General features: G+C 44.5%; 1 protein-coding gene and 1 pseudogene across 1 annotated transcript in view; one reads left to right on the top strand and one right to left on the bottom strand.

Annotated features, from left to right (window-relative positions):
- PGBD5 (piggyBac transposable element derived 5) overlaps positions 1-17098 on the bottom strand; it is a 95252-nt gene that overhangs the window by 77534 nt on the left and 620 nt on the right. The gene's annotated exons all lie outside the window — the stretch shown is intronic.
- On the top strand, positions 1213-1638 carry LOC110586009 (annotated as a pseudogene).

Genomic DNA, 17098 nt, shown 5'->3' with positions numbered 1-17098 from the left:
TTGAAAATTAAAGTGAGGGCAACCTCTGAAGTTTACTCCTGAAAATATTTAGAGAACGTCTGTGAGCAATAAACCAGGGTTTAGTTCGTGGGACTATGTCAATGAAATCACAACATCCCACGTACTGGGCAAATCCTCGAGTCTGGGAGAGGGAGGGAAGTCTTCACCCTCCAGAGCTACTATTAAGGAAAAAGGTGGAGACAACACTAACAGAAGTCCCTACGTTGGCAGGAGAGCCAAAAACACCTTGTCCCTCCGTAACCCCAACTGGAAGTAAACATCTCATTTCTCAAATGGGCAGCAAAGTGACCGTGGTTACAGAACAGCCAATAGCAGCCGGAGAAATTACTATTCCCGTACTATACTGTCAACCTTCTGAATTCTGACACCTAAAATGTTTAATTAAATACAAAGGCTTTTTTTTTTTTTTTAAGATTTTATTTATTTATTTGAGAGAGAGAATCAGATAGAGAGAGCACATGAGAGGGGGGAGGGTCAGAGGGAGAAGCAGACCCCCTGCTGAGCAAGGAGCCAGCTATGGGACTCAATCCCGGGACTCCAGGATCATGACCTGAGCCAAAGGCAGTCGCTTAACCAACTGAGCCACCCAGGCGCCCTACAAAGGCTTTTTTTAAAGAACAAAAACTTCAGACATTGTGTCTTTATCCTAGAAGTTCACCCTACAACTGGCTTCAGTCTTAAGCAAACATTTAGTCATTTAGACATTTAGACAAAATCTGTATTTGGTGCTTCGTGTGTGTGCATGTGTAAAATAAAAGGATAGTAATAAATCTTTATGATTGTGTATAATAAAAGTGAAATAAGGATTCTTGATACAAAAGGTCTTGTTCTGTCCTGGGGAAAACAGTTGGGAGAGGGGCGCCTGGGTGGCTCAGTCGATTAAGCGTCTGCCTTCGGCTCAGGTCATGATCCCAGGGTCCCGGGATCAAGCCCCACATCGGGCTCCCTGCTCGGCGGGGAGCTTGCTTCTCCCTCTCCCACTACCCCTGCTTGTGTTCCCTCTCTCGCTGACTAATAAATAAAATCTTTAAAAAAAAAAAAAGAAAGAAAAAGAAAATAGTTGGGAGAACAGTATGTTGTTTTCAAATGATGGTGGAGAAATATGCATTCAATTATGAGAGAGGGAAGGAGAATGAGACAAAATATTATTAAAAGGGAAAAGAGTTTTTTCTGCCATCTTTCTGTGCGGCCATAATGGTGTGCATGAATGTCCTGGCAGATGCTCTCAAGAGCATTAACAATGCTGAAAAGAGAGGCAAATGCCAGGTTCTTATTAGGCCATGCACCAAAGTCATTGCCCAGCTTCTCACTGTGATGCTGAAGCATGATTACACTGGCAATTTGAAATTATTGATGATCACAGAGCTGGGAAAATTGTTGTGAACCTCACGGGCAGGTTAAACAAGTGTGGAGTGATCAGCCCCAGATTTGCCGTACAACTGAAAGATCTAGAAAAATGGCAGAATAACCTGCTCCCGTCCCCCCAGTTTGGTTTCATTGTACTGACAACCTCAGCTGGCATCTTGGACCATGAAGAAGCAAGACGAAAACACACAGGAGGGAAAATCCTGGGATTCCTTTCTAGGGATGTAATACATACGTGCAAATAAAACGCCTCAATGGACCAAAAAAAAAAAAAAAAAAGGAAAATAAATTACAGTCAATTGATATTCGACAAGGGTGCCAAACAATTAAATGGGGAAAGAACAGTATTTTCAACAAGTGGTGCTGAGACAACTCAACATCCACATGCAAATGAATGAAATTGGAGCCCTACCTTACACCATACAGAGAAAAGAACTCAAAATGCATCAAAGACATAAATGTAAGAATTAAAATGATAAAGTTCTTAGAAGAAAACGTAGGCATAAATATTAGTGGTCTTGAACTTGTCAACAGCTCCTCAGCTATGACACCAAAGTACAAGCAATTAAAATAAATAAATAAATAAATTAATTAATTAATGGGACTTCATCAAAATGTCCAAGTTTTGTGCTTCCAAGGACCCCACTGACAAAGTCAAAAGACAAGCCACTAAATGGGAGAAAATATTTGCAAATCATATATAAGGAACACATATCCAGACTGTATAAAGAATTCTTACAACACAAATAAAAAGACAACCCAATTTAAGAAATGGGCAAAGCGGGCGCCTGGGTGGCTCAGTTGGTTAAGCGACTGCTTTCAGCTCAGGTCATGATCCTGGAGTCCCTGGATCAAGTCCCGCATCGGGCTCCCTGCTCGGTAGGGAGCCTGCTTCTCCCTCTGACCCTCCCCCCTCTCATGTGCTCTCTCTCTCTCATTCTTTCTGTCTCAAATAAATAAATAAAATCTTTAAAAAAAAAAAAAAAAAAAAAGAAATGGGCAAAGGACTTGAATACACATTTCTCCAATATACAAGTATATATATATGGCCAATAAGCACATGAAAATATGTTCAACATCACTAGTCATTAGGGAAATGCAAATCAAAACCACAACGAGATACCACCTCCCATCCATGTGGATGGCTACTATAAAAAAAACCCAAAACAAGTGTTGGCAGGGATGTGAAGAATTTGGAACTGCTATACATTGCTGGTGGGCTTGTAAAATGGTGCAACCACATTAGAAACAGTTTAGTAGTTCCTCAAAATGTTGAACACAGAGTTACCATATGACACACCAATATCACTCCTACGTACATACCCAAGAAAAATGAAAACTATGTCCACACAAAAACTTATACATGAAGGTTTGGGGTTTATTCATAATAGCCAAAAGGCAAGAACAACCCAAATGTTCATCAGCTGATGAACAGATAAATAAAATGTGATCTATCCAGTCAATGGAATATTATTCAGCCTTAAAAAGGAATAGAATTTTGATATGTGCAACAACACAGATGAGCCTTGAAAACATTCTGCTAATTGAGAGAAGCCAGTCACAAGAGACCACATATTGCATAATTTAATTTATATGGAATTTCCAAAATACATAAATCTATGGAGACCGAAAGTAGATTAATGGTTGCCTAGGGCTGGGGGTGATGGCTAAAGGTTTCTTTTGGGGATGATGAAAATGTGCTAATGGTTTAGTATAGTTAACTATAGTAACAGCCATTAAACTGTACACATTAGACGGGTGAGTGGTATGGCATGTGAATTATATCTCAATTAAGCTGTTATCCAAAAGATGCAAAGAACTTCTATATTTATCAAGTAGAAAAAGAATGAACTTGATTAAAAACATCAAAAATGGGGAAGAGAAAAAAGCAAAATAAAATAGGATGGGAGGAATAAAAAATCATGCCTGTTTATTATTACTTTAAATGTATACAGACTGAATTCTCCAACTAAATTAAAGTGCCTATACGGGGGGTTACATACCCATGCTGTTCAAGAAACGTACTTAAAATGGCAAAAGGGTTTGAAAAAAATGTACCAGGCGAGGAGATACCAGGCAAAAGAGGAAGCAGGAATGGCAAAATTAGTAGCAGACAAGTTGGATCTAAGGTTATAGGTACTAAGATGAAGAGGGACATTATTACAGACACAGTTTGGAGAGAAGATATAAAAGGTATAAGTAGGTATACATCTAACAATATGATACCTAAAGACTCTAAAAATGCAAGAACATGGTAAAATTTTAGCTCTTCAAATGGGAATGTCTCCTAAAGAGGGAAAAACAAGGATACACAGAAAACAGAAAGACACCCTTACTTCCCTCAAAAAACATACATTTTTTTCTTACACCTATGAAATGCCACATTTGTAAAGATTAATTACATACTTGGCAACAAAGACAACCCTTACAAGCCTTCCAAATTAAAGATTTAAAGGACAGTTCTTTGATCACAATCCAGTAAAATCAGAATTAAATAACTAGGTAACAAAAAATTGTAACTACACAGAAATGAAGAAATATACTCTTTGATCAAAGAAGAAATCAAAAAAAGTACTGAAGAAAATCTTGAAAGCAATGGAAAGGAGATTTTTTTCATACCAAAACTTACAGAAGACACCAGAAGTTATACTCTAAGGAGATTTTAGTGTCAACTGCTTTCAATTTCAAACATTTTTTTTAATAAAAGAAACTTTGTACTCATTTAAACCCATCAGAAAAGGACAGTTCAATAAATCAAAAGAAAGGAAGTAATTATAATACAGATAAAATTTAAAACTAATAAAAAATACAAGAGGGACAAATAAACTCAAAGTGTTTCTTTGAAAAGACTAATAATAAAACACTTCATATGTCCTATTAAGGATAAGAGAGAGGGAAAATGTAGGGGGGATGTGGGGAGAGAGGGGAAGGAGCAGTAGAGAGGGGAAGGAGGAGGAGAGAGGGGGGTTTCAGGGAGTAGAGGAGAGAGAGAGATTCAAAACAGAGAAGCATTGGGAACAGAGATACAAAAGCAAATGCATAATATAAAAGCAAATAAAAGAATCATTAAACTGTGAGGCATTTTATGTTAACCAATTTGATAACCTAGAAGAAATGATGATTTCCTAGAAAAACAAAATCATCAAAATGATTCAAGAAGTGGAAAATTCAGAAATACCAAGACCAGACAGGTTTGCAGCTGAATAACCCATCATTCTACTGTTAAATGGCAACAGGCAATTAAAAAATAATAAGCCAATTCATTTTATAAAGCATATTATTAATACCCAAACCTGTGAGGGATGAGAGGAGAAACTATTAACGAATCTGGCTTATGACAGATTAGTTACAGAAACTGAACTCATGTTAGCAAAAATAACAGAAGTCAGCAATCTACCAAAGGGACATATCCTGAGACCAACTTGGATTTATTCCAGGAAAATACAGGGAACTCAAGACCAGAAAATCAGTAAGATTTACCTCATCACTAAATTAACTGTGAAAAACCTCTAAGACCGTAACAATAAATGCATTTGATAAAAACAAAGGCATCTGAGCAGCAATTCCTTATATAAAAATTAAGAGAAGAACAGAAGGAAGTTATTCATGAAGTATTATTAAACGAGAAGCACTTGATCAAGAGGTAGATAAAATGAGCCCATATTCGTTAAACAATGACAAAACCCGTGCATGCGTGGGTACGGACAAACGTGTTCATGGATGAGCACCAAGTTGTCAACAGGGATTACAGGGACAAAGGCAGCAGTGAGGAGGAGAATTTTAACAAAATGGGAAGAAGGTAAAACAAGGACTGCAGTTAAAAATGGTGTATGAGGGCGCCTGGGTGGCTCAGTTGGTTAAGCGACTGCCTTCGGCTCAGGTCATGATCCCAGGGTCCTGGGATCGAGTCCCGCATCGGGCTCCCTGCTCTGCGGGGAGCCTGCTTCTCCCTCTCCCACTCCCCCTGCTTGTGTTCCCTCTCTCGCTGTGTCTCTCTCTGTCAAATAAATAAATAAAATCTTTAAAAAAAAAAAAATGGTGTATGATACCAATGCATGCAAATAAGATTGGATACTTTCATGTGTATAATTTTTAAAACACTGCACACAGTATTAGAATTACCAAGAAAAAAGGTACTCTCGTTTTCAACTCCACAGCCTTCACGGGCTTTCCCAGTACCAACATGCCCGGGAAGATACTCTGTTGGTGACATTACATTTTCGTTGTACTCCTTAATGAACATGGTAATCAGCCCACGGGCTACAGGTCAGAACTCAGGCATGGCCACGTCCACCCCAACCAGAGCCAAACTCCCGGCTTCCATTCTGTCTCTGGAGGGGGTTGGGGGGGCACTTGGAGCTGTTAAGGAGCAGGGATTTGAGCAGTCCTTTGGTTTCCCCTGGAGCCATCTGCATCCATCATGTTTACCATGGCTCTACAGAAGTGTCGGGGCTTGGCTCTCCCTGAGTGTTCTCTCAGCTCCTAGGACATCCTTCTTATGAGAGCACCTATTACTCAGCGTCACGATGATCTGAGGGCCACCTGTGTTCATCAGACTCCATGCTGGCTGAGCTGGAACCCTTTCTTGTTAACTTCTCAAGTCAGAGTTTCTAATGCAGTGCCGGGCACATCGTAAGCACTGTCAGTATCTGCCAAATGAATGAAATGTATTCAAAACATGGTATGAAGTCTGCATTCTGAAACTTCTTTTTGGAGCCGTTTGCTTTAGTTTCCCGGGAGATTTAAAAATCTTCCAACCTTGCTGCCAATAACCTGATGGGGTGAAGGAATGTTGGCATGCCCCATCGGGCATGTGACTCTGGTTGGTCCTTTGGCAGCAGGGACATCAGGGATGTTGATACCACTCTTCCAAACCCAGCAAGATGGTGGAAGGGGTAGGTTGCGGAGCGCCTCCTGTGACTGACCCTGTGTGACATCACCCAGTGCCTGCAGCTGCCCTCTGGGAAGTGTCACTTTAGAGGCAGGGCTGGGATGGGCACCCAAGCATGTGTCTGTCTACAAAGCCCTGGGCACCACGTCACAATGCCTTCCCGAGAAAGAGAATCAAAGACAGTTGCAGATCTTCATTCCTTCCCACCAAAGTTATCTCACACACCATCTTCAGAAGTTTGGGCAGGGGGCGCCTGGGTGGCTCAGTCGGTTAAGCGTCTGCCTTCGGCTCACGTCATGATCCCAGGGTCCTGGGATCGAGCCCCGCATCATACTCTCTGCTAAGCAGGGAGCCTGCTTCTCCTTCTCCCTCTGCCATTCCCCCCACTTGTGCTCTCTGGCTCGCTCTCTCTGCCAAATAGATGAATAAAATCTTAAAAAAAAAAAAGTTTGGGTCATACTCTTTAGCCATTCCGGTTTCCCTGGGGTAATTTGCCATCTCCCTGAATTTACCTGCATCTTTCCCAGAAACTATTTCTTATCTGCCAGCCTTCTTGAAGATAATGAGTCTATAAGTTTTCGATAGATAGTGTGAACTTACGCTTGCTAATATTTGCATAACATGCACCTCTTTCAATCTTAAACAAAAGCTTCTCACTGCAATGGTCTCTGATCTCCAATTAGGTTCTGTTCCAGGATCCCACTGGAATTCTGCGTGCATGTCCCCTAAGATGCCATAAATTGTGGTCCACCTTCCCAGCCAGCCAAGGAAAACACATTGGAAATCCTGCTGAAATATTAGTAAGAGCCAACGAAAGGGAACATGTTTATCTGCCTCAAATGCTGGGACCTGAGGAAAGCAAGTTTCATTAGAGGCAAAAGAGGAAGGAGGTGTGGATTGTTTTTTATGTGACTCTGGGGTGGAGGTCTGCTCACTCACAGAATCTCAGAATCGTCACATAGGACACCCCGCCCCCCCAAAGTCAGCTAGGGATTCTCAGGAAAACTTAAATTGAAGATGTTACATGTTCTCCACCTTCCCCAAACGCAGGAGGAACATCTATAAGCAAGACTCTCACCACTCTTTAGACAATTCCACCGATTTACATTTTTTCTTTCCAGAAAATCATCCTTTATCCCAATCCCTGATCTTCTCTTTGTAAGTTTCCTAAACAAGAAAACAGGTGTCCTCCCTCTCCAATGCCATCCAAAATAATTCAATTTTTAATCACTTTTGTCATGGACACTTTTGGGCGGCTTTGAAATGTCAGAATTTGACCTATCCGTGTCCTCTTCACCATCTTGGAAAGAATGGGGCACTTCTCAGAGGCCTCAGTCACCTGCGCCTGGGGTCACTCTCCCCTCCTGACTTAAGAGTATGAGGTGGATTCTCAGTCTGTGGTGCCTCACAGGGTGCCTCAGGAACTGAGGGGCTGCCAAGGGGCTGGAGGCACCTGGGGGTGGGGTGGGCTCTGGGGCCCTTCCACCCCCAACTTCAAAGACAGTGCCCACTTTCCACTGGCTGATAATATGTACCCTGGGTTTGTCCTAAGGTTCCCAGTTGCTAAAAGTTTTGAAAATCTTCTAAGTAGCACAATATCCATCATGTGCATTTTGGCCACACAGGACAAAAGCTTAAAGGAAGAAAGATAAAGCTACCTGTAATGAACCACCAGCTCTGTGCTTCCCCACACATCTTTACTGATTCTCAGAACTCTGGGAAGGAGCTCCTACATAGATGATGGACTCTGCTGAGCCACTTACCCAAAATCACAGGATAAGCACAGGGCACAGCCCAGGCCTTCTGCCCCGGATCCTCTCGAGCCATAAACTAACCACCAAGCCCCTTTCAAGCCATCTACAGCCTCAAACCATCGATGTGCAATTAAACACCTGCATCTAGAACGCCCTATGCACATTGCTTACCTGCATTATCTTACCTGTCCGCTCCCAAAGTTGCTGTAGGAATTTCCCCGGGAGAAACAAAGAATTCGTTTTTATTCTCCGGGTTGTTTTCCATGGTTTCCCCTCATGAATCCTCACAGAGTGATTCGGCATGTGGCCCTACTGATCTGAATCTGCTTTTCCCCCATCAATCCTCTTTTCTTTAGCGTCTGTGCCAGTTAAGCTGGCTGTTCTAACAACGCCCCCCCGCAAACGTATGATGAATCGAACAAGAAAGAAGTTCATTTCTTGCCGACATAAATTTAGTCCACGATAAATATGATAGATGTGGGGCGCCTGGGTGGCTCAGCTGTTAAGTGTCTACCTTCGGCTCAGGTCATGATCCCAGGGTCCTGGGATCAAGCCCCGCCTCGGGCTCCCTGCTCAGCGGGGAGTCTGCTTCTCCCTCTCCCACTCTCCCTGCTTGTGTTCCTGCTCTCACTCTCTCTCTGTGTCAAATAAATAAATAAAATAAAATAAAATCTTAAAAAAAAAATATGACTGGGGCACCTGGGTGGCTCAGTCGTTAAGCGTCTGCCTTCGGCTCAGGTCATGATCCTAGGATTTTGGGATCAAGTCCCACATCGGGCTCCCTGATCGGCGGGAAGCCTGCTTCTCCCTCTCCCACTCCCCCTGTTTATGTTCCCTCTCTCGCTGTGTCTCTCTCTGTCAAATAAATAAATAAACTCTTTAAAAAAAAAAAATATGACTGATGTGTGAGTGGCTTTTCTCCAAATGGTGATTTAGATACAAGGTCCCCCAACATCTCTGACGTGTGGCTCAGAGGAGCCGCCACATGGCCAGGCCTGAGAGTGGAGTCCACACTTTGGCTCATTTTCCACTGTCTTGAATCCAGGCGGCATCCCCGTCTCACTGCAAGGGGTGCTGGGAAACAAGGAGCAGCCGCTGCTCGGGAAGACAGGCAACAGGCAAAAGAGATTTGGAGAATGACACTGGTCTTCAAGGGCCCCTTGCAAGGGACTTATCATTAATTAGTTGATCTGACCAGCATATACCGTGTTCCATACTCACGCTCTAAGTATGATGCTTCCTTGTCCCCTAATCAAAGGAACTAGTTCACCCGAGGTCACTTAACCTCTCTGTGACTCAGTTGCCTTATGTTAAAAATAGGGATAATAATACCTCACAAGATTGTTTTAAGGATTACACACATTACAAAGTGCTTAGGGGCGCCTGGGTGGCTCAGTCAGTTAAGCGTCTAACTTTGGCTTAGGTCATGATCTCAGGGTCCTGGGGTCGAGTCCCGCATCGGGCTCCCTGCTCAGTGGGGAGTCTGCTTCTCCCTCTCCCTCCCTCTGCCCCTCCCCCTGCCTGTGCCCTCTCTTTCTCTCTAATAAATAAAATCTTAAAAAAAAAAAAAAAAAAGGAAGTGCTTGGAACACTATCTGGCACAAAGTACTTGACATACAAGCACCTGTTAAATAAAGGGGTGCAAGAAGCTGCCTCCCCTGCAGGTTTCTAATAGACTCCTGTCAGGGGGGTCTCTAGCTCTTAGGAGGTGGGCAGGTTGCAGGAGCCCAATGCTTGGACAGTTCCTCCGAGGCCAAGTTCAGTTTTCTATACAGGACAGAAAACCCTGTAAAATACATCCCAGACTTGCTTCAGTGCCTTCCTAGTAAGGAATCCGTTCCCCCCAAGAGCTGCTCCAACCTCTCTTCCACTATTTGGGATGTAGAAAATGCTTAGCTCCTTTTAGACATTTCTGTATTGGTGCTGATTCCCATCCTCACTTTTAACAATCTAGCTCTGTGTCCATCTATTCTTCTGTTCATTCCTTTATTCAACAAACATTGAGGACTCACCATGTCCTAACTGTGAGCAAGACATCCAAGGTCTCATCCTACATGGGAAATGTATTAGCTCATGTGGCTGCGGAGAGGGACAGGGGGAAGGTAGTGATTTTATATTCTTGGAGACAGTGACATCCGAACCAAGACCGAAGTAACAAGCAAGGGCTTCCATGAAGAACATTCCAGGTACAGGCCCTGCAGGCACGAAGGCTCTGAGATGAATAGATTTTGTGTTGATGGCAGGACAGGGGACAAAAGGGGACACTGGAAATTAAGGCTATGGAGGAGGCCTTGCGAAGGACTCTGGAATTCCCTTTGGCTTCAGTTGGAAGGTTTAAGCAGAAAAGTCAGTGGATGGGCTTATGTTTGTAAAGATCGCTCTTCTTCCACAGAAGAAATGGGAATGGGGCGGGAGTGTCAACAAGACTAGAAGCTGGAAATCAAAGCAGATGAAGTTTCCAATATCCTGGCCAAGGAGTGATGTTGTCCCAGTTAAAGTGTAAAGATTTGCAGTTCTAAACTTTTTAGTAAAGCGATTTATTAAACATACAGCTAAATATGGCCTGAGGTTCCTACTTTTGTAACAATTCTTTCTGAAAGTCACAAAGCAGAAAGGGGCTCTCTGTACCATGTGCCAGTCTAGGTGGAGCATCAGCTCTATGTCACAGGATGTTTTAGGGAACCTGTTACTCTTGTAGTACATCCCTCCCACCCCAAGGTAATACTGTGCTTCCTCCTGCCAACACAAGTTGAGTTGTCCCTTTCCCTCTGCCTTCCTTCAAGGGAAGACCTCAGGGCTTCTCCACAGATTCCACCCTCTCTAAGTTCATATTTCTCACCAAACCTGCCAAATCCCCCTCTGTGTGGGCTCCAGCATTTGCAGGTAACATCTATATCCACGCCTGAACTTGGGAGCTCAGATTCCAGCTACAGTTACTTGCAATATGATAACAATTACATCATGTCACATTTCAGGACATTTTCACTGAGAAGGCTTCAGGTCAGGATGCTCAGTTTAGGAAAAGAGTGGGGCCGCACATGGGCCACGTGGCATACCTTCTCCCCTCCTGGCCTTTGCCCAAGTTTGAGATGCCCTGTTCCTTCCTCTTCACCTGACTAATCTTTATTTGTTCTTCAAGATGCAGCTTAGGGGCCGCCTCCATCAAAGGTGCTGCTTCTTCCCCAACCCAGCTGGATCAGGTGGTGCACCTCCGGAATCCCATATAAATCCATGTTTACCGGATCACACTGTTCCCCAGAGACTCTTCCTCCTTTTCTTCACTTTGTCTCTCCTGTTGGACCCCAGGAGACAGGTCTTATTTATCGTTTTATCCCAGCAGGATTCAATATGCTTGCTGAATTAATACATGGCACGTCTCGTACATCACTGGTGGGTGTATACACTGGAACACTGTTTGGCAGTATGTACTAAACCAGTGGTTCTTGGAGCACCAGGGGGCTCAGTTGGCTAAGCATGTCTGCCTTCGACTAAGGTCATGATTCCAGGGTCCTGGGATCGAGCCCCGCATCGGGCTCCCTGCTCAGTGGGGAGTCTGCCTCTCCCTCTTCCTCTGCCTCTCCCCTCTGCTCGTGCTCTCTCTCTCTCTCAAATAAATAAATAAATCTTTTCAAAAAATAAATTAAAAAAAAATAAAGCAGTGGTTTTCAACTGCAGGTGATATGGCAATGCCCAGAGAAATGTTTGGTTGCCATAACCATAGGGAAGGGTGCCACCGGGCATTCAGTGGGTAGGGGCCAGGGATGCTGCTAAACATCCGGCAATGCACAACACAGGCCTCCCCAACAAAACGTCATCCAGCCCGTAAGGACAACAGTGCCGAGGGTGAGACGTGCATCTAATCTATGACCCCGCAAACCTACTCCTGGGTTTATGTGCTCAACGGAAATGACGTATACGTCCATCAAAAACACAAGAATGTCTGAAGCAGCTCTACCCAGAGAAGCCCCAACTGGACACAATGTAAAACACCATTAACAGGATAATGGATAACCAACTACAGTACTTATATGGTGGAATACTACATGCGATACAAAATTAAAGACTGTGACGTGCAATAATAAGATATATTGATGAACTGAACCACCAGACCAAAGGAACAGGCAAACTTAATCGATGGTTGATGGAATAGAAGTTGGAATAATGATCACCCCTGGAGGCAGAGAGTAACTGACTGGGAAGGAGCAGGAGGGAATCTTTGGGGTGCTGGGAACGTTCCTGATCGTCATCTGGGTCTCAGTTGTACGCACTGAGCTGTGCACTATGACTCATGCACTCTGTGTGTGTTACACCTCAACAAACTTTATTAAATGCAACGGTCCTCTAAGAGCACCCTACCAGCAGGGATCACGCACTGGAGTGGGTCCTCTAAGTAAGACTTTCTAAGCCTTTTTGGTATACTGCCGGCAGGAGTGTGCATTTCTGGAAGGCTATTTCACCACAGATATCAAAAACCTTACAGTGTGTCCTTAATTCAATTCTGTTTTGGTCATTTTATGCTAAGGAATGTGCTGAGGATGTGCACACAAACTTAAGCTTCAAGAATATTTATCGTAGCATAATAAATATAAGGGGGAGGGGGCAATGAACTCAACACCCACCCAGAGGGAACTGTGTTATATCATGGACTTATTAAAATTGACACTTCAAAATTTAAATGGAAAACGTTTACAATATATTAATTACAATTAAAAAGCAGGTCACCCAACAAGATGTAATCTAAGATACATGAACGATATACTCAATATAATTAACTATGATTATCTAGGGTAATGAGAGATGATGGGATTTCTTAAAATTTTATCATTTTTTCCCTAAAATGTACATATATAACTTGTTAATAAGAAAAAAAATATACAATCACACTTCTTAAAAATAAAGGTGAATTTTCTACTTTAAAACTGAGTACCAGACCCCACACAACCCCCAGATTCCCAATGTATTCAAAGCCCTGCTACCTGCAGAAACACTCTAAACTCTCATCACAATGGCTGAGGGGTAGCAGGGATTAAATAAAGAGATAAAATTCTAGATTTTCTGTCTCCTATCTGACTGTGGGGACTGGTTACACAAATCCATACTTGCCTTAAACCGCACAGAACTGCATATCGCCCCCAAAAAAGTTAAAAGCAATTCCATGTAAAAATATGAAAGTATTCCTGACTGAAAAAGGTTTTAGATGCTATAAAGAAAAAAATAAAAAGGCATGACCTTCCTTGAACGATCAAGTCTGCCTAGTTAGAAGGCTACCACTTCACCAGGTAATCTCATCGCCCGAGACCCTGACTGAAAAGACCTATCTGTGTTTCTCTGTAAAGTGGAGGTGATACGGGCTCTCTCAGAGTACTCTTGAAGGTTCGGCACGATGAGGAAAAGCATGCTATGAATGGGGACTGCTGGTTATAATCAGCGTCATGCCCACCCCCTGAACAAAACCTCTCTCCAGGAAGCTCCCTTCTCTGAATTCTGTGTGGTGGGGGCACATGCTTGATTATTATGCAGCACTGCATAATATGTACCTTGTAGGTCGCCCAGACTCCCAGTTCCTCCTGGAGCCACCGAACGTGGTACAGAGCTAAAGGTGCAGCTGCTTATCCTGGACGACAATGACAGGGGCCCAGGTACCTCCACTCACAAATCCATTATGAGAGTATCCGTTTAACTCTAGCTTTAAGAGAAAGATTTTTCTCCTCTTACTTGTTAGTCAAAAAAGACTTCAGGCCAAATAAATCAACAACAAACTCTAAGATAAAACATTTCACAATGTTAATTTTCAGAGCCCTGTGGTCTTCTCCAGCTTCTCAAGGTCATACCTCCCGAGGGTTCCTGACACGTACACATGTACACAGAGAACACACTCCTGTGAAGTCCAACCTCTAATAGAAAGAGCAAACAGCTCAGATCCCAGCCAGCCATGACAAAGGACCGACAAAGCCGAACACAAGGGAGCCCCTGAGCATCTGTGAATCTGCCTGTTCCTTTGCCTCCTCAGAGAGAACGAATCACAAGACTGCTCAGAATAAGAAACCAAAAGGGCAGAAGCCCAAAAAGCAGCCGGCCTGAATTTCATGCTGCTTCCAAAGAGTGAGCTTGCATGCTGTGTCAGTTATTTGCACAGTGGGCAGGCGAGGCTGACAGCTTGAGGGGGCTATTTTAGAGGGAGAGCTGCAAGTCTGATGAGAAGGTTCTGGGCCCTGGGCTCCCAGCAAGCATCTCCAGCTCCCAGGCTGACCCTCCATTCACACAGGGGTTAAGAGCCCGTCAGCCAGCCCTGCAAGCACGGTCTTTGTATTTAAATCATCTCAAGGGGACCCATATCTCCAGGCACAACCAGAACCCAGGGAGGAGAAAGAAGGGGGTGAAGGAGAGGACCGCTCCACCAATAACTGTTGGCTGCACTTCTGGAGCTCCTGATCCAGGAAGCTAAATACATGAACAAAACAGAAGGAAGAGTCTGGGAAGACTAGAAGAACAGCTAACGGAGGAGTCTCAACCTGAACCACAGAAATGCCTCTGCCTCTCTGCCCTCCTCCGCTCAGCTGGGCACCAAGTATCTCCCTACTGTGTGCACTCCAAATGCAGATCAAAGCTCAGTGGTGCCCAATGCCTCCACCTCTCTCATGCACAGGGACTCCAGGTCATCGGAGGGCTCCCAGACAGCAGCTGTAATCTCTAATTTAAAAACAAAAAACCCCTCCAAAAGCCCCAACCAGCCCAAACCAGCACAAGCAATACAGATTTACCTGTAAGACACAGTTGCACACATACATATTCACTTATTTACACACATACACATGCGTTTACAGCAGAAGGCAGGCAGGAAGCCTCTCCCCTAAGTCTAGAATCCTTTGCTTTCCTCATCCGATTCTAGCAGCAACAGCCATTTCTGCTACGGACTTTCTTTTATGAGGGCTGATTACAGATTAAAATGCCACCCTCCTGCTTGCCTCCCTATCCTACCCCACCAGCCAAGAGAGGTCTGTCAACAAACCAGGGAACAAAGATGGAAGAAAGGCCCAAGCTGCATTCCTTGAAAGTGGGGTTAGATTCTACACTTTGAAAAAACCTCAGAGCCTGAACCTCTTTGCTCTCAGAGTGGGCCAGGGTGCAGCTCTCAGCCTCTTAATAAACATGTCCATCTCCCCCCACCACCACCACTAGGCACAAGGGTTTTCTCTGCCCGGCATCTATTTTCAGCCCCCATAAATCATATCCCATTGTTTCAGGCAATCTGAACTCACACTTAATAAGCCATCAACCTCACCCCTCCACCACCACCCCAAATTTCCCTCAGGGAAAGACTGTTTCAAGGAAGAAAGGAAATTCTTCATTAGGGCTGGATTTTAAAAGCCAGCTTCCACACAAAACCAGAAAACAAAATTGGGTATAAATACCATCAAATAACCACTAATGTCTTTGGTTAAAGCGCTTGCCTGTGATTCTCAGGTCCAGGTGTGAGCTCAGTGAACATCCGAAGGAAGCAGAATTTGAACCTAATGCTAAATGACATATGATCCTGCACTTCACGACCATTTAAGTGCTGCAGTGGCTAGATTAGATTGCTCTGATGCAGAATTTCTCCGAAGTATAGGTTACTAAGAAACGTAATATTGCTTGAAAATGTATTTAGGTGTGTTCATCCTTCTCACACCAACACACTCATGGATCTTATTCATAACCAGGCTTAAGCTAACACAATTCTATTTTCCCGGGAGAGGTAGGGAAACAAGAGGACATATATCTCATGTTCCAAGATCAAAAACTGGATCACAGCACTCATAGCATCAAGTCTGCCAAACCAGAGCTCTGGGTATGTACAATTCTTAAAGAGCTAATTTAATGGAAAACAGCCATCTGGGGCTGGAAACCCTTATGACATTCTGGAAAATGTAGGAGGTTTAAAAGGATTATGCAGAGTGACGTGACTTTGAAAATTCCCAAACTCTTAACTAAAGCCTAAATGAGAACAAGTTGTTAAATTTAACTATTCCAAAACACGGCACAGTTAACTTGGACCCTGCGAGCCCAGCTGTAGCTCAGGGTGTCCACACTGCAGCCTGCCTGTAGGAGGTTTGCAGACCACTCCCTGCTGAGAGAGTCCAGCCAACCCAAGCAGCCTACCAGCAGGCTGCAGCACCATGTCCAGATCCAAGCCCAGGCACCAGCCAGGGGTCCCTTGGGCCTGCCCTCCTATGGTTGAATAACAATCAGGGAGAGCCACAGGAAAAGCCGCATCATGCCCAGTACGGCCACTCCCTGGTCCTCAACAACACCGGTTGCACACTCTTCCACACACAAAAATGGTGTGCAGAAACAAGGGCCTGCCTCAGAAGGCTGCTGAGCAAGGAACAAAAAGCATCAGGGGACAGGTGGAAACTGCTGGCTGGTCTCCACCTCTCCCGGAGGGCACAGGCCACAGAGGCCACAGAGCTTCTGCAGGGTTAAGTAGAGACGTTTTAGAACCACCTCCGGAAAAAGAAGGCAGTAAAGAGGACCTCCGGCAGTCTCAGCTGCCAGCACTCCTGCGACCTCCAGATATCAGGGGCTTGACCATGACCATGGCGGTAAGCTGAACACACATGAAAGTGCCTTCTGGCCCAAAAGCATACACCTTAACGCTGCTAAACTTGTCCTTTCACTCTTCTCTGCTCTTAGCAAGTGATCCTGAAAGGCACGGACAAAGTTTCTCAGATTAACTAGAGAAAACACGAGCCAGTGAAGACGCCCTGGGTGGCCTCTCCAGAGGCTCCCACTGGGCCTCCCTCCAAAGGCTACCTGCCCCACCCCTGGCACCTGGGTAAGGCTGCTCTGGGGCCATCAATACAGAATGACTTACGCGCCCCCCCCCCCGCCCCCAGCCCGCAACACACACACAAGCCGCGTCAGGTTTGCAGAATCCCTTCAACTAGTAAAGCCTAACTCAAACGGACCCCTGAGTGCGACCCCACAGGTGTGACTGGCTTGGACACTCCTGGCAAGTGAGGGAAGCCCCCCTCCCGCCCAGGTCTTTGCCAGCGGCAGGGTGCTGGCCCCGGCCCCCGCCGCAGCC

Source organism: Neomonachus schauinslandi, chromosome 6, assembly GCF_002201575.2.
Source record: "Neomonachus schauinslandi chromosome 6, ASM220157v2, whole genome shotgun sequence".
Classification (NCBI taxonomy): domain Eukaryota; kingdom Metazoa; phylum Chordata; class Mammalia; order Carnivora; family Phocidae; genus Neomonachus; species Neomonachus schauinslandi.
Note: the sequence above shows the minus strand (reverse complement) of the source record. Positions and strands in the feature narration are given on the sequence as shown.